The sequence below is a fragment of the Chionomys nivalis genome, chromosome 11, assembly GCF_950005125.1.
Source record: "Chionomys nivalis chromosome 11, mChiNiv1.1, whole genome shotgun sequence".
NCBI lineage: Eukaryota > Metazoa > Chordata > Mammalia > Rodentia > Cricetidae > Chionomys > Chionomys nivalis.
The window spans coordinates 18,798,743-18,817,634 of record NC_080096.1 but is presented as its reverse complement, the minus strand read 5'-3'; the positions used below and the strand labels follow the sequence as shown (position 1 = coordinate 18,817,634).

Below are 18,892 nucleotides of genomic sequence, written 5' to 3'. Positions count from 1 at the left end.
GGTTCTTTTTAGTTCTATTACTCAATAAATAATAAATTACTTGACAATTTAAGATGTGTTTCATTTAAACAATTGCTTGCCTCTTCCTTCCTCCATCTCTCTCTCCTTCTCTGTATTTACTATACTAGAGAAAGTACAGCCATTGAGAAGGAATATCCAACTATCAAGAACAAAAAACCCAGAAACTAGTGGAGGGCTATGGTGGGAAACACCTGTAACCCCAGCTACTTAGAAGCTTGAAGCAGGAGCGTCACAGATTCAAAGCCAGGCCAGTCAGAACTACATAGATGTAGCTTTGTTTTGTTTTCAAAGAAAAACAAAATGAAGCAGAAGCAAAGTTCTCTCAAACTATGGATAAAGTTCACCTAAAAAGGTAACCATGGTGGGAGCACTACTTCCTTCTCAAACTAGAGAATCACAGGAAAACTGCCGCAAATCACTATCCTTCAAGGCTATCTATTTCCAACTATCTTAACTTCTACATCAGAGTCTACGGCCATACCACCCTGAACGCGCCCGATCTCGTCTGATCTCGGAAGCTAAGCAGGGTCGGGCCTGGTTAGTACTTGGATGGGAGACCGCCTGGGAATACCGGGTGCTGTAGGCTTAAAAAAAAAAAAACTTCTACATCAGAAGCCTGAATAATGCTTCCAATCAGATTTTGTCACCTACATGGGTTATTTTGAGGCCATTTAGGACATTTAAGTCTAACAGAAATTGGGCTAGTGAGAAATAGCACAATTTTCCTCAGTATGAGTGGCAATAGTGCAGAGACTGGGGAGTGAGGGGAAATACTTCAAATGCCATACATCACACCTCACCTCCTTCCAGGTTACATAGGCTGTCTGGCTGAGGCCCTCAATTGAAGACAATGAGAGACTAACTAGCACACTCTGGCTATCTGTCTGCCTAGGCTGGCCGGAACACCAGGAGCAGCTATTACTTACCATGGTGTCACTATGGAGCTTCTACAGCAATGTCTATCAACAACGGCTGCAGATGAGAATTTTCCATGAAGCTTCACAAATGCACAGACCTCAAGATTCCAATTTTGTTGGTGTGGGAGGGCTTGAGCGAGCCCCTCCCCACTTCACACCCATGATTAACTGGAAACTACTGATACAGTAAAGCATTATTCAAAAAAAAAATGGACTGTCACCTGTTACTATTACACACTTTTAAAATATGAAACGTAACTGGAGAACTGAATTATTTTTCAGCGAGACAGAAGTTGCTACATGTAGACCAGGCTAACCTCAAATCAGCAATCTCCTTGCATTAGCATCCAAAATGCTGGGATTAAAGGTGTGGCAGTTATATTTTGTTATTTTTATTGTTGTTTTGTTTTGTTGAGATATGGTTTCTCTGTATAGCTCTTACTGTCCTGTAATATCTGTAGACCAAGCTGGCCTCGAACTCAAGAGATTCACTTGCTTCTGCTTCCTGAGTATTGGGACTAAAGGTGTGTGCCACCACTGCCCGGGTAGTTTTATTATTTGTATACTTGCTTATTTTTTGCAGTCCTGGGGATTGAACATAAGGCCTGATGCATGCTATATAAATATTCTGGCCGGGCAGTGGCAGCGCACGCCTTTAATTCCAGCACTCGGGAGGCAGAGGCAGGCGGATCTCTGGGAGTTCGAGGCCAGCCTGGTCTACAAGAGCTAGTTCCAGGACAGGCACCAAAGCTACAGAGAAACCCTGTCTCGGAAAAAAAACATAATAAACAAACAAACAAATAAATAAATATACTGCCACTGATTCCTCGTTTTACTTTTTATTGAGACAAGGTCTTACTATGTTGCCCAGTATAATTTCAAACTTCAAAAAATAGATTTATGAGCCGGGCGGTGGTGGCGCACGCCTTTAATCCCAGCACTCGGGAGGCAGAGACAGGCGGATCTCTGTGAGTTCGAGACCAGCCTGGTCTACAAGAGCTAGTTCCAGGACAGACTCCAAAACCACAGAGAAACCCTGTCTCAAAAAACCAAAAAAAAAAAAAAAAAAAAAAAATAGATTTATGGCCGGGTAGTGGTGGCGCACGCCTTTAATCCCAGCACCAGCCTGGTCTACAAGAGCTAGTTCCAGGGGGCTGGAGAGATGGCTCAAAGGTTGAGCCATCTCTTGGAGCTGGAGTTATGGACAGTTGTGGGCCACAATGTGGATGCAGAGAATCAAACTGCAGCCCTCGCAAGAACAAGTGTTCTTAACAGCTGAGCCAGCTCTTCAGCCTCTCAACTTGAAAGCCTGATGCTCCTACCTCAGCTTTGTAGTAAATGGAATTAAAGGTTTGTGCTGCTAAGCTTAGTATCTTCACTTATAGTTACTATTATTAACTTTATTGATAAAAATTATTTATTAATTACTTCTTTTAAGTAAGGGTCACAATTATCTTAGGAAGGCAGGCCTCAAACAAGCTATATCAAAAGATGACCCTGAACTGTTGGTTTTCCTGACCCCCATCCAGCTTCTCTAAATGCTGGAACTAAAGGCATGTGCCACCATGTCTATGTAATGTGGTGCTTGGGATCAAATCCAGGGCAAAATTTGTTAGACAAGTATCCTACCAACTAAGTTATCCATATAATCATATATGACTAGTGGCTACACTACTACAATGTAGTTTGAGAGCAATGTTTCTAAATAATTTACCATTTCCTGCTAAATATGGCTCCAAATTTCCTATAAAACTCCACATAATATTAACATACAGAAAAAGTAAAAAGTGTAGCAATCTGGGGCTGGAGAGATGGCTCAATGATTAAGAGCACTGACTGCTCTTCCAGAGGTCGTGAGTTCAGTTCTCAGCAACCACATGATGGCTCACAACCATCTATAATGAGATCTGGTGCCCTCTTCTGGTGTGTGGGTATACATGGAAGCAGAATGCTGTATACATAATAAATAAATAAATCTTTTTTTTTTTTTTTTTAAAGTGTAGCAATCTGATAGACTTGGGTTCAAATCCTAACTCACTGTCTGGCCTTAAACACTTTAGTTCATTACTTACAATGCACACAGTGAACAACTTCCCACAATCTGCTGTGGGATGCTCATAATCATGCCTATAATCTCAGCACTTGAAAGCTGAAGCAGGAGGATCACTATGAGTTTCATACAAACCAAGACTACAATCTCTAGGCAAGCCTGAGCTACAGAATGAGACAAAAAAAAAAAAAAAATCCCACAGTGCTTAGTTAAATGTTCAATAAATGACAGTTATTATCAATGACGACAAACCATTTCCCCACCCCCAATACTATATATTCCAAGCTATATGTTCTGCTTCTTGATTCTGCAGTCTTATTCACAATGGCTTCCTCTCACCCCAGTGCTAGCAACTGAACTTGAAGGCCTTGGGTATGCTCTCCTGATGTTCCACTCTCAGAGCTACACTGGCTTCTAATAGCACAACTCAACCTTTCAACATACAACAAGATGTCACTTTCAGCACACTTTGAATCTTTCATACTTCTAAATGACCTACTGCAATTTTAGTAAACATTATAAGGCTTAACAGTGATAACTAACAACTACAAGTTAGTTTTGCTTTGTTTTGAAATGGCAAGAAATCTCACTGTTGCTCAAACTGCACTTAAATTCGTGGGCTCAGGACTCCTAGGGAGGAGAGGAAAGAGGTGAAAACGCAGTCTGGATGTAAATTTAAAAAAAAAGATTCCAGACTAGCTGGAATTACAGGCATATACCTCCACTTTGGCTAAGTTCTTCTGGGACACAAGAGTTCAGGCATTTTATTTTCAAAGTCTTCTCAATAACCCAAGAACAGGGCTCAGTTCTTGTTCAACTGCAGTGATGTGTACTCCACCGAGAAAACAGTTCAAACTATCCAGACAGACGGTGAAAGACATCTTCAATCCCAAAATAGGTTATGACTTTGGGGGCAGAGAGGAAATATATACTGAACTGAATTAGAAGAAGGAAAATTAGAAAAGGCATGAAGGAACACGGACATTTTGAGACAACTCAACCTGTATTAGCAAGAGTTCCAATGAATACCAACCCCACACAGTCAAAACCTAAAAAGTTACAGTGACATGGTGGCACCTACCTTCTCTGCACTTGGGAGGCTAAGTATAAAGCCACTATGGGGGGCTGGAGAGATGGCTTAACGGTTAAGAGCACTGGCTGCTCTTCCAGAGGATCTGAGTTCAATTCCCAGCACCCACATGGTGGCTCACAACCATCTGAAATGAGATATGGCGTCCTCTTCTGGCCTGCAGGTGTACGTGCAGTGCACTCATACGTAAAATTTAATGCCGGGCAATGATGGCGCACGCCTTTAATCCCAGCACTCGGGAGGCAGAGGCAGGCGGATCTTTGTGAGTTCAAGACCAGCCTGGTCTACAGAGCTAGTTCTAGGACAGGCTCCAAAGCCACAGAGAAACCCTATCTCGAAAAAAACAAACAAAAAAGGGGGGAAAAAAAGCCACTATGGCCTCACAGTAGGATTTAAAAAAAAAAAAAAAAAGGTTAAAAGTCTGCTATCACATAAGAGCTATGTGTTCAACTGAATAGAGAGCTTCCTACAAGAGTTATGAGGGGCTCAAGAGACTTCTGTTTCAACTTCAGGAATATTTGTAGACCCCAAATAAAGGGGCAGTCCAAGAACAGTTTCTCAAAATGAAACTAACATTTTTTTGGTCATCAGACTCGCTCCTCTCATCAAAGGATCATCATGATCAACAGACCATGCAGTTTATTTGGCAAAGGAAAATATATTCAGCTCAAACAACTAAACAAAGCTACAGCCGGGCGGTGGTGGCGCACGCCTTTAATCCCAGCACTTGGGAGGCAGAGGCAGGCGGATCTCTGTGAGTTCAAGGCCAGCCTGGTCTACAAAGGGAGTTCCAGGACAGGCTCCAAAAGCTACAGAGAAACCCTGTCTCGAAAAACCAAAAAAAAAAAAAAAAAAAAAAAACCACAAAGCTACATAGGTTCATATCAAAAGAGACTCTTAATTCACACTTCTGAGATTTAAAAATATTGTGGAAGATATGTGGTTTGTAGTTAGAGAAAAAACGGGCATTATCTAGTCTCTTAGAGGGTAATATTAACTCTTCACTGATCAGTTTTACTGAAACAGAAAATTTTCTACAACATGTAAAGTAGAAAAGCCAGTCTCAGTAGTCAGCCGCCACAAAGGAGAAGATGGGCACACCAAATCGGCTGCAAAAGAGCCAGAGATTCCACTCTGGGAAAGACAGAGGAAATCCTTTCAATGGGAAACCACAGGAGTAGATTACTATGATTACACTTCAAAAGCAAAGGCTCTGCCATAGAGACACATAATTGAGAGGAAAACGCTGGCCCTTGATCAGGGAAGTCAGGCCCCCTGCTATATACTATCCTGCATTCATAAAAAAATAAAAATAAAAAGGGGGAAAGAGCCATAAGAAAACACATCTCAGTCTACCACTTAGCTCCTTCCAGATCACTGGCCAAGTTATAAACTGCCTGACAAATGAAAGAATGCAGTTTAGGGGCATCAAAGGCAAGGACGCTTAGCAGGCTTATCCGTCTGAATATATTCGGTACAAACAGCTTGCAGACTAACCAACCACTTGCAGGGTTCTTTCCCCTGCTCTCATCAAATGGAATTACAAGTACCTCCAGACCAGGTGGCTACTGGAAACACAAGTTTCTCAATGCACCAAGGAAAGCCACAGTGACCCTGTGAACTGCTGAATGTAACAAATTGAGTTTTACGGTTCATCAGGGTTAAGCATCAGATAAACAAAAGTAACCAGCTTCAGGACACTTAAAAGATGAAACATAGTTGCAAATTTTCTATCTCACTGTGAGTCACTGAGAGCAGACAAGACCAAGCACTAACATTTCCAGACATCAAGAGATAGCACTCCCAATATCATGTGGTAGTAGCATCAGAAAAAAGAAAAAAAGAAACTAATTCTGAAAGAAAAGTCTGAGAACGAATCGACAGTGCCAGGCCAAAGGTGCACAGAGGAAGTGATGAGAAGTGACCTTTATAGCCAACAGTGCCCAGCAGTGCCAAAGACTAGAAGGAATAAAATAAAGTTGGGCCAGGGACCGCCAAGAGTATCCATCAACAGAAGTTCTGAGCAATACACATTTGTTCTTTCACTCTAAATGCCAACTAGTTGGTGCCAGGATAAACCTAGAGCCATCCATACCCTTGAATTTTGGACCTCCACGTATTATTTCTTACTTCTTGTGCTTTCAATTTATTCCTGGCCAGATTTGTTTATGAGTTTTAATAATAACAATAAAAAATGCATCCCTGGCTCTTTAACCGAAAGAACCCCCTAATTGATTCCCACAGTAATTAACCTGCATTTTACCTCCGAGAGCGGTAGTTAAGGAAGTCGGCACGGCTATTTATAACTCAGCTCAAATTGAGGGCAGACTGCCTAAAATCTAACACATCCCAGCTGTACTCCTGTTTGAACTGGGGCCAAGGGAATTTTTTAAAGCAATCTTGGCACCGAATGAATGACACCAACAGTATGAGAGCGCGAGTGGTTGTGTTGTGGTGACGTAGCATTGGAGGTGGAGGGGGGGCAGTGTACTGTGATCCCTCTCGTGCATGCCTGCTGCCTGAGTCCCAGTACAGTAAGCTGGGAACCGCCCACTGAGAGCCAAACACAGGAAAAGGCTTTTCCTGTGGACCGCCTTGAAGTGAGAAACACATGGCTAATCTGCATAAACTCCGAAGCCACACCGCCCCTGCCAGGAAGGTTAGTGCTCGTAATCTCTGGCCATGGAGCTGGCTGCCTGGGAAGACTTGGACTGGCGCCTGATAACCCAGAAAGAGCCGAGAGAACAGATGGGTAAGGACCCCAGCAGAATACAGCCCCGGGTCACGTGACTCGCCACATGGCCCCGCCAGCACAAACTATTGTCTGGCTGCAGAGCTCCTATACAAAGGCACCAGGCCTCCGCTTCCTGTGATTCTAGGGACTGGCAGCAGCTGTTCATCAGTCCCAGAGGGGACCCTCCACTATTAAGGGGCACTCCAGGCAGAGGTAAGTACAAAAGTTAAGGCCTCTCCCAACCAGCAAATTTTCACTTTCCCTGCCAGCTCCACGGAAATCACTTAGATCTTAGGAAGTAGGAGACTTCCCCTACAAGAACAGCCTTGTTCCCTGGTACATAAATTGACTAGCATAAATCACTCCCATTGTCCCGTTTCTCTATAACTAGACTATCCTGGCCTTCCCCTCCCACCATGACACCCACCCATATACCATGGCTTTAAAGACATCAGATTCCTACCTAAATACAAGATAAGTACTATGAAAATCAGCTCAGATATGTCTATACTGAGACCCTGCCTCCTAACTATACAGGGGTTTGAGGTGGTGTCTTACTATCTTGTCCAGGCTGATTTCTACTCTTGGACTCAAGTGATCATCAGTAGTGCTGAGCCTACAGGTAGTTATGTCATACTTTTAAGCATGGGAAACATGGCTAGATCCCAGGACAAAAACCCACTCCTAACCTCCTGTTTGGCCTTACCACAGCAATCTCAGCCACGGAGAAATGGAAATTAGGGAGGGTAGGGAAATGACAGTCTTATCACATGCGCTAACATTTTATCCAAAGAGTCAGACCCACCTGGCCTAGGAGTCTCATTATTATCTTACAAAAGATAAATAATAATTCATTCAAGTTCTGAACCGGTGGTTTGCAACTGCCCCTCCCCCAAGCCTGTTTTGTTCTTAAATTCTTTCAAACTTTCCCTGTGTTCACAAGGTGAATGAGATCACACTGGCAACATATCAGGTAAGTAAGCTGTGGCTAGACCTGAGGAGGTCTTTCCAAACCTACACTACCTCAGGATACAGAACTCGCTGGGCATGGGCTGACCCATGCCTAGAATCCCAGTCCTTAGGCCACAGCATGTTCAAGAGTGGTGTGGGTTCCACACAGCCAGTTTGGGGAAAAGTGGGGGAGCTAGATTCTGACTTTAAAAGGGGGGCGGAGGGAGATACTTGGACTACGGATCTCTATCCAGACCAAAGGAACATAGAAATTTTAGTAAGGTTTTGAAAAGGCAACCAAGCTGGGCAGTGGTGGTGTACAACCAACCACATGGCAATATACAGATGAATAGAAATGGATTAATTTAAGATATAAGAGCAGCCAGGTGGTGGTGGCGCACGCCTTTAATCCCATAGTGTTTCTAATTTCTTTGTTCCTCAGTTTACTCATCAAGAGAATAGAAGTAACTGGGCAGAAGAAGTAGGCGGATCTCTGTGACTTTGAGGCTAGCCTGGTCTACATAGTGAGACCTTCTTCCCTTCCCCCCTCCCCACACAACATTCATGCAGGTGATGGAGACTAGAAAACAAAGAATAGCCAGGCATGTGGTATTTCATTCACAATTCTCATTCCATCACTCAGGATTCCAGTTTGATGCCAGCCTTGGCTACAAAGTGAGAACCTATCTTTAAAAACAAAAACAACAACAAAAAAAACTCAAAAAAGCACCAGGGAGCTGGCTCAATGGGTAAAATGCTTGCTGCACAAGCATAAAGACCAAGTTCAGACCCAAGCACAGGAGTGGGTGTCTATAACCTCAACACTGGGTAAGCAAAAGACAGGTGGATCTAGGCCAGCCAGTCTAGCCAAAATAACAAGCTCCCGGTTCAGTGAAAGATACCATCTCAAAAATAAGATGGAGAGTGACAGAGGAAGGCACCCAACACAGACATGCATGAGCAGGAGCATGTGCGCGCACACACCACGTCAAACACACACACACAGTGGGCTGAGGTGCAGTTCAGTCTAGCATGTGAACCTAGATTTGATTCTGCACTGAAAACAACATTACTATCAAACAAGCATATGATTGAAAGCACTGGGTTCAATTTCCAGCATCCACATGGCAAATTCACAGTTCATTTCCAGGGATCCATGGCACCAGGCACACAAGTCGTGCACATATATATACACATATATGCATGAAGGCAAAATACCCATACACAGAAGGAAAGAAAGTAAATCTTTAAAAAGGGGGGAGGACTATTATATACACCACGATAATAGCATCCTCCGGGTTTGAGGGACTAAGTGAACCAAGGATAAAGCACACCTTCCATCCACATGAACAAGCTCCAGTCTAGGAGACTGGATCCAGAAACACTCACTTCTAGACAGGGATCAATCTTTTATGTTAAACAACTTTTCAAGGATGGAGATGTAGTGCTGGGTTTAATCTCCAGCAAGGAATAAACTAGGAAGAGGAGGGTTGTGACACACCTGCAGTTCTACCACTCAGGTGAAGGCAGGAAAGAGGATCTGTAGTGCAAACTATCTTCAGCTAGAGTTGAGGCCAGCCTGACCAGCATTAATAATCTCTCAACACCAAACAAATGCAGCCCCTAAACAGACAAGCTCTTCGGTATGGCCTTTCCTGTGAACCATGTATAAAATGAGAATTTTGAACCTTTCTACAAAGAGTCTCTAATTTTTTTCTTCCACCATACTACTACCACATAAGATAGTAGGTATAATCACTTACCCTTGCCTAATGTATATACCTAGACAGCATGTAAGCCCCAGGAGGTAGCAAAGCATGTGTGTATGACTCAGTGCCATGTCTGTCATCTAACACACTTAGATACCTTCATCCTGCACAAGTCTCAAATTTCCAGCAGCAAAGCTTAGAAACCAGAAAAATTGCTGGGCAGTGGTGGGGCATGTCTTTAATCCCAGAACTTGGAAGGCAGAAGCAGTCAGACCTCTGAGATGGAGACCAGCTTGGTCTACAGAATGAGTTCCAGGACAGCCAGAGCTACACGAGAAACCCTATCTCAAAACAAAAGCAAACAAACCCACCAACATACAAATCAGACATCCAAAAGGTTGGCCAGTCTAAGTCTAAAGTATCACCTACTTTCAGTCCATTTTCCCAGAGGAATTTATTCAATTCAAAGAAAATCCTTTTCTTCCAGGAAAGAATTCTGACACTGCAGGCAATACTTTCAGAAGAGGCGATGATACTGGTGACACTAGCCACTCTAAGTGTTGTTTTTTTTTTTTAACCCTAACAGCTAAATAGTACAAAGACACCTGCTGGCAGAGAACACAGCGTTTTATTTTAAAGCAATAGTTGGAGTCAGGTCTGGTAGCTCACGTGTAAGGCAGGAGGACTGTTTTGAGTTTGAGATCAGCCTAGATTATTTAGAGCGATCCAGGTTACTCTAGTTTAAAGTGTAAAATCCAAACTCAAACAGCAAATAAAATAAAATAAATAAGAAAGCAAGCAAAAGCCGGGCGGTGGTGGCGCACGCCTTTAATCCCAGCACTCGGGAGGCAGAGGCAGGTGGATCTCTGTGAGTTCGAGACCAGCCTGGTCTACAAGAGCTAGTTCCAGGACAGGCTCCAAAACCACAGAGAAACCCTGTCCCGAAAAACAAAAAAAAAAAAAAAAAAAAAAAAAAAAAAAAAAAAAAAAACAAAAAAAAAAAAGAAAGCAAGCAAAAACAAAGCGAAGCCACTATTGCAAAATGATTTACCCAGAAGTTTTTCCCCTCTAGTGCATTTATTATAAGCACAGCCATGCTGATATCTATTACTAGTCACTCGCACTTTCTTCCTCACCACAAAGACCTGCAGGGGTGGGGACTCCGGGCCCTGAGTTCACAGCACAGGGTCTGACAGTGGTGCAGCTCAGGAAGCACCTGCTGATTGATGAAACTGGACTAGCACATAGTAGGTACTCATGAGTTAAACATTTTGCCCTAAGACTTTTTATACTAGCAAAACCTCAATTTTTGTACACTTAATCTAGGTGCTATTTCAGCCTATTAATTCCAATTAAATGAGGAGTTTAAGAGTACAGCCTTTGTTACACAAGGTGACACGACTTAACACCAAAACAAGGCACTTGCACAGGTGGTATGACCTGACAAAGGAAAGGCAGGTACTTCCTCCCACTGCCATCCTCCAGTGCATCTACTAGGAAAAGGACACTGGTATGGGTGACTCCATAAGCTTGGGGGAGTGCAGTTATCTTGGTGCGTGTCATATTTATCATTGTGTGATATGGCACAAAAGGAGTAGGGGCAAGGTCATGTAACCTGACACAGCTTCATCGGGAAGAGCACAAGCACTGTCCAGCTCTTCAGATTACTTTTAAAATACTCATCCAGACCCAGTATCTGGTTTGCTGACAGTAGTCAAACCAACAAGCAAAGGCAGAACCTATCTCTTTCTTTTGTAAAGGCACAGACTACACACACAAACACATTTATTAAAATTAAAGACACTAAATCTTAGTGCATAGTTTTTTCTCTTGCCAAAGTTTTCCTTCTACACTAAAAAGGCGGCTGCAGAACAACACTGAAGAGGGGACTTTATTCACACACAGACGTGTACAGCAGGTTCTGCACTGTGACTAGAGCAGCAACACACTCCATTTTAAGTATCTTGGGCCACTCCCCTAAAAAGCCATTTTTTCAATGAAGACCCATCCCAAGTCTACTGACACTACAACAGACACAATTACAGAAGTTAAGGAAGAGCTAATCAAGCCAGGTGGTGGCGCAGGCCTTGAATCCCAGCACTTGGGAGGCATAGGCAGGCACGTTTCTATGAGTTCAAGACCAGCCTGGTATACAGAGTGAGTTCCAGGACACCCAAGGCTACCGCCAGCCTTATTCCAGGTGTGCCCAAATCATAGGATTTAAGGCCAGCAATTTGCAGATTGGTAATGATATAGTCTAGCAAATTCTCTACTTCCTTTGAATGCATCCAAAGTATGTTGCTCATACTGCTAAGCCACGGTTAAAAAGAACATGTGTGCACACGGCTCAGCTTCAAGATTCTCACCAGAAACACGTGAGACCAAAGTCACCAGCTGTCTTTTCAGAGGCACACTGTCTGTGTTCTCTCTTTGCACTCTGGCCAGGTGACCATGCTGAGATGGATACTGGCATACTAAACTACCATGAAAACTTAGCCAATATCTTATCCTCTTTCATCTCCTCCTCTGGCTCATACACTCTTCAGAAATGATCTTATTTCAAGGCACTAAGAATGTCCCTTAGTGTATGTGTCTGGGCAGGTGAGCCCAACTACTTCAATCATATTTTTTTTTTTTTTTTTTTTTTTTTTTTTTTTTTTTTTTTGGTTTTTCGAGACAGGGTTTCTCTGTGGCTGTGGAGCCTGTCCTGGAACTAGCTCTGTAGACCAGGCTGGTCTCGAACTCACAGAGATCCGCCTGCCTCTGCCTCCCAAGTGCTGGGATTAAAGGCGTGCGCCACCACCGCCCGGCTCTTCAATCATATTTTACTTTAAACCATTACTAGTCACCAGAGGTTTTTCTGTTGGGGGTTTTAGAGAAGTCAATTCCAAGTTGCACTAGGGAGCAAGGACAAGAATCACAAAGTGAAAGAAAAACAGGACTGTTACAAAGCTGTTCTATGCCGACTTACCCCCAAAAAGTAGGGAGGCTAAGATTGTTCTCTAGACAAAGAAACAATAACATGAGGAACAAAGTGCTAACCATTTAGAAACTCCCACTTATTAGATAAAAGTGGCTCCTCTCTTTAATTATCCAGACCTTTGGAACAGAGGTAAGTTGTAAGACACTAGGGTTTTCTCAGAAATGTTGTAGTAGCCGGGCGGTGATGGCACACGCCTTTAATCCCAGCACTCGGGAAGCAGAGGCAGGCGGATCTCTGTGAGTTCGAGACCAGCCTGGTCTACAAGAGCTAGTTCCAGGACAGGCTCCAAAGCCACAGAGAAACCCTGTCTCGAAAAAAGAAAGAAAAAAAGAAAAGAAATGTTATAGTAGAAGTGGTACTACTTGCAACTCCAAGCTTTGTACCAACTCTAGCATGGTAAAGTTCCTGGAGCATCTCGTCTGTGTGCTTTATATTCTACTACGTTAGACGCCAAATGAAGGAATGAAAGGCATTGGAAGAGAGTAAAGGAATAAAGCCAAAAGCAGGAGAATGAGAAAATGAGTTAGAAACACATCTGTACAACACAGAACTCCCTATTAAAAGTATTCCTCTATATAGACAAGCGTCAGTTCACAGGTCACACTGTCAGCCTCCTGTCCTGGGTGGGTCTCAGGCGGCAAGGAGAACGTGGTCTGCAATATATTGGTTTCTAGGGGAAAGGACATATAAATTCCACTTGACATTGTCTGTCTTAGACAGCTTCGGTGTAACCACGGTGGCTGCCCTGAAATTTACTTTGTAGACCAGGCTGGCCTCGAACTCACCCATATCCACCAGCCTCTATCTCCCAAGAGCTGGGATTAAAGTGTACACCACAACTACCAGGCCTACTTGAGGTTTTAGAAAGCACACATGAATTACAACACTGGCTCTCCACTGGGTACTTGAACTGTTAAATGTTTACTGACTGACCATTTTCGCTATTTCCATTACACTGTCAAGGACAATCTTGAATAAGAAGAACTCTATACAACTGGAGACAGGTCTCAGCTCAATCATACACTCCTCAGACAGGGCTGACCCACTTCAATGTTGGGATAACTTGCTAGGATTCTACTTTGCTAGAACTTCAAAAGGAACACAAGGAGAAAAACTTAAGCTGGTCATTAGAGTTGGGCATGAGGAAGAGAGAGAAGTTACATAGAGAATCACATTCCTGGTCTCAGATCAGGGAGCCATCACAGGCAGAAGGAACACGGCATTTAACTAGTGTTGAAATACTGATGCTCTTTTTTTTTGGGGGGGGGGGGGGCAGGATCTCATGTAGCTGAGCCTGTATTTGAACTCCTGATCCTTTTGCCTCCCTCCATTTCCCAAGTGTTGAGATTAGGTAAGCACTAAACTGGTCATATTTGGAGACTATCAGACATACCCAGAAACAGTCTTTTTTACCTTCCTCCAATTCCCAACACCATAGATACATATTATTGCCATGTCACCTCATGCAGAACTAGGAAAACCAGCAAGAGGTCAGTTGTAAATAAACAGAATATGGGTGCCATTCCATTAGAGGTCATCACCACTGAACAGGAGATGATCCAACTATTGTGTACATGGGCTAAATGTTTGGAATGTTGGGCTAAAATGCCTATGCTGAAGTCCTCACCCCTAATGGGATGGTTTTAGAGAGTGGGGCCTTGGCCAGCAACTGGATTTAGCTTGGATCACAATAGTAGATCCCCATACAAGAATTAGCACTTCCCCCCTCCCCACCCTCTTTTCTTTGTTTTTTTTCAAGACAGAATTTCTCTATGTAACAGTCCTGGAACTCACTTTGTAAACCAGGCTGATCTCAAACTCACAAAGATCCACCTGTCTCTGCCTGTGCCACCACGACCCGGTGGATTAGCACTTTTCAATGGCATTGTGAGGCCCTAGTGAGAAGATGCTAAGACCATAAGCAAGGTTTGAGGCCAGCAAGGTCTACAGAGTGAGCTACAGAACAGTCAGGACTACACAGAGAAACCCTGTCTTGAAAAATCAGGAAAAAAGACCACAAGCAAGCCGGGCGGTGGTGGCGCACGCCTTTAATCCCAGCACTTGGGAGGCAGAGGCAGGCGGATCTCTGTGAGTTCGAGACCAGCCTGGTCTACAAGAGCTAGTTCCAGGACAGGCTCCAAAACCACAGAGAAACCCTGTCTCGAAAAAAAGAAAAAAAAAAAAAAAAAAAAAAAAAAGACCACAAGCAAGAGACCTCACCTAGAATCAAATCTACTGACATCTTCACCTTGCACCTCTAGACTTCAGAACTGTGAAAAATGAACGACACATGGCTTAAGCCACAGAATCTACAGGGTTTTGTTATTTAGTAGCCCATAAGGCTTTCTAACACAACTTCAAGCACTTTTACAGCCTTTTCTCTATCCAGTAACACTTTCATCATAGAAGACAGATGTATCTGAAACATCCATCTACAGTATAATTAGAAGCACCTCAGGCAATTCAGATATGCCCTGAAGCTTAGCTGAGTGTAGATGCACAGTGCAGCACTTTTCAACTTCTAGTGTCCACCAACCAGGACAACCTAAAGAACTTATCACAGCATATGTGAAGTTCTGGATTCAGGGTTTCAATTTCTAAACAAGGCCACCGGGGTAGTCTCTCAAACCAGGCAGGTATGGTGACTCAGGAGGCTTCCACAAGGCAGCTGGTGCTATGTAATAAGATAAGACCCTGCCTCAAAAGAAAAAGGCTGCAGCAAGAAGCTTCACTGAGTTGAGTTTCTGGCCGTGCAGGCCTAACAACGAGTTTGATCCTGAGAATCCAAGTGGAAAGAAGTGAATCCGCATCACAAGGTTGCTCTCTGGCCTCCGTGTGCACTGTCACACATCTGTACCCACTCACTGTACATACACAGTGAAAAGATTTTGGGGTGGGTTGTTTGTTTCTTTTTGTTTTTGAGACAGGGTTTCTCTGTGTAGCCCTGGCTGTTCTAGAACAAACTCTCTCTGTAAACCAGGCTGGTTTCAAATCCGCCTGCCTCTGTCTCCCAAGTCCTAGGATTAAAGGTGTGTGCCATTACCACCCGGCAAAAAGAAATCTTTTTAAAAAAAGAAATCTTTTTAAAAAAGAATTTCCAAGCCGGGCGGTGGTGGCGCACGCCTTTAATCCCAGCACTCGGGAGGCAGAGGCAGGCGGATCTCTGTGAGTTCGAGACCAGCCTGGTCTACAGAGCTAGTTCCAGGACAGGCTCCAAAGCCACAGAGAAACCCTGTCTCGAAAAACCAAAAAAAAAAAAAAAAAAAAAAAAAAAAAAGAATTTCCATAACCTAACAGTACTTTTACTCATCTTTGGTTCGTATTACAGCCTACAAAGTTATGTTTTCTTTCATCATGTGGTTTAGAATACAGAGAAGAGAAATAGCTAATCTAAAGTCTCACGGGCTAAAGAAAATTTAAAACTGGACTTAGGGCTGACTCTCCTATGAAACTGTATATGGCACTTAACGTGTGCGTTCACTTTACCCAGGTGGCAGATAAATACAGTAATGCCCTCCTCTCTAACTGGAACTCCAAGTTTCTGAAAAATAATTATTCTATAAATTCTATCTTAAGAACCCAAATCCTATCCCCAGTCTCAAAGGTGTCTCCTGATAACGAACGGCTCAAAGGACCAGTTCTCTTCCCAGGAACTGCAAGACAGCAATAAATCAAGTGTCATGTCCACTTATAAGAAACCCAGAATAGCCCGGCGATGGTGGCGCACGCCTTTAATCCCAGCACTCGGGAGGCAGAGGCAGGCGGATCTCTGTGAGTTCGAGACCAGCCTGGTCTACAAGAGTTAGTTCCAGGACAGGCTCCAAAGCCACAGAGAAACCCTGTCTCGAAAAACAAAAAAAAACAAAAAAAAAAAAAAAAAGAAACCCAGAATAATAAAACTTTAAATGGAAAAAATGGACAGAGACAGCATCTAGATATAGTGTCACAGTAATCAAAAGCTAGGGCTCTGACAAACCTTGATTCCCCTTAAACAAACTACGACCCCTAAAGGATGTTTTGTAGTTCTATCTCTATGACTGGAAGCCAAGAGGAATAACAAAATCTGCCTCTTCCAAGATTTTGATGAAGAAATTACTGAGAATCAAACACAATGTTTACTCAGCACACACTAGGTCCACAGTGCACACACAGTAGCTGTCTTGGACACTCAATGCAAGCATGCTAGATGCTACTTCAAAGTTAGATCTCAGTAAAGATGCCTGGCCCTGAGCAATGTTTTGAACAAACTGTTCCCTAAATCCATTATAAATGATATAGTTTTCTTTGGCAGCCTGGATTCCTAAACAGGTAAGTTGGAAGCCAAAGCACAAGTCATCTAAACTGGATGATAAAAAAAGTTTCAGGCTTATTGGGTGGTGGTGGCAGGCACCTTTAATCCCAGCACTCGAGAGGCAGAGACAGGCAGATCTCTGAGTTTGAGTTCAGCCTGGTCTACAGAGTGAGTTCCCACGACAGTTAAGGCTACACAGAGAAACCCTGTCTGGGAAAAACAAAAGCAAACAAGAGTTTCAGGCTCTAGACTAATGTGGGACCAGCCTGTGAATTCCACAGCCTCAGGATCAGAACAGAATGCTGTCCAAAGGGCAGAGAGAAAGCAATTTGTATTTGCCAAAAAAGACATGGGCAAAACAGCAACCAATCGCCAGCATTTTTGCCTAGGTAACCTGCTTGCTAAGGACTGAAGAAAGCTGTAATGTCCACTCCAGAGAAGGGATATCACTGGGTAGAAGCTCCAAAAGAATGTACCCCAAACAATGCCGTCTTTAGTCCTCTACCACACAGCCAAATTCATATTGTTCTTAAAAATCAAAGTACACCAGACTTGAGTCAGGCCCAAACGCACTCTTGCTGGGAAAGATCCCGAGCACGCTGTGCGCTCAAGGAAAAAAAGGAGGCAAAACAAAAACAAGCACATGACAAATGGGCTTTTTAAATAAGTGATATCACACAGACCCCTCACACTCCCCCGCTGCAATCACACTGGTGCTAGATCTTTTGGGGTGGAGGTGGGGTCCTTTTAACAGAGATAGATAAACAAGCAAGCTAAAAGCTAAGTTTAAAGTGAAAAGCATATAAAAATCTTGGCTGCTAGTGATGAGCCACAGAAAATCGTGAGGGAAAAGGAAATTTAATATCTAACATTGCAGACTTGGGAATACAGAAGCAACAAAGCCTTAAGGACACCCAAATGCAAGGGGAGGGGAACTCTTCCTCTTCATGGGGGTGGCAATTCAAGCAGTCCACTGGGCCCTCAAACCACACAGCCCAATACCCAAAGCCCTTTAGTATTTAGTATCAACATAACTTCCTGGAGGACAACAAAAAACTGTCCTGGATTACTGGGTGATTTCTAATATGCACCATAACCAACACTAAGTCAACATTTAGGGATGGAATTTCCCACTGAAGCTTGCTGGAATGCATTCTTGGCATCAGGCTTCTTCCCATTCCAGTCTGCCCCTAGAATATGCAGAAGCCACTGGGAAATAACTCAACCTGTTCAAAGACACTCTCCCTAATATGCACAAGTGACCAACAAAAACTCCCCAATATTTCCTTCACATGCAATTTAAAAAACAAATCAACAAAACTTTCCTCAGCTGTGTGGTGGTGGTACAGGATTTAATCCCAACACTCAGGAGGCAGAGGCAGGTAGATCTCTGAGTTCAAGACCAGCCTGGTCTACAAAGCCAAATTCCAGGACAGCCAGGAATACACAAAAATCCTGTTTCAAAAAAAACTAAGAGAAAATAATTAATAAATAAACGAACAGTTAAAGTGACTGAAGTGAATGATTACCCTAACTTGACTCTTGTAAAATGTGGGGCTGGGGCTCAATGATTACAAGTGCTTACTGCTCCTGCAGAATGCAGAAGACTGGGTCAGTTCCCAAAACGCACAAAGCCAGAGGCAGGCGGATCTCTGTGAGTTCGAGGCCTGCCTGGTCTACAAGAGCTAGTTCCAGGACAGGAACCAAAAAGCTATGGAGAAACCCTGTCTCGAAAAATCCAAAAAAAAAAAGAAAAAAAAAAAAAAAGCCGCACAAAGCAACTTACTACTACCTATAACTCCAGCCCCAGGGGTTCCAATGCCCTCTTCTGAACTCAGTGGGCTCAGGCAAGAACATGAAGCACATACATACACTCAGGTACGCTTGCAGAAAGTAAATAGTTAAAAGATACAATAAAGTAGGGCGGGGTGGCGCACGGCTTTAATCCCAGCATTCGGGAGGCAGAAGCAAGCAGGTCCATGAATTTGATCCCAGCCTGGTCTACAAGAGCTAGTTAGTTCCAGGACAGCTAGGACAGAGAAACCTTGTTTGGGGGGTTGGGGGGGGGGTTACAATAAAATGTGAGCTTAGGGAGTTCATCTTCAGATCCAGGACAGATAACAATGATGTCGAGTGCTGGACTGCT

General features: G+C 43.4%; 1 protein-coding gene and 1 non-coding gene across 3 annotated transcripts in view; one reads left to right on the top strand and one right to left on the bottom strand.

Moving 5' to 3' along the window:
* The window catches only part of Arid1a (AT-rich interaction domain 1A), an 80,428-nt gene that overhangs the window by 49,179 nt on the left and 12,357 nt on the right, over window positions 1-18,892 (bottom strand). The gene's annotated exons all lie outside the window — the stretch shown is intronic.
* On the top strand, window positions 489-607 carry LOC130884543 (5S ribosomal RNA). Its single transcript, XR_009058066.1, has one exon. It is a non-coding gene; the product is annotated as a 5S ribosomal RNA (ribosomal RNA).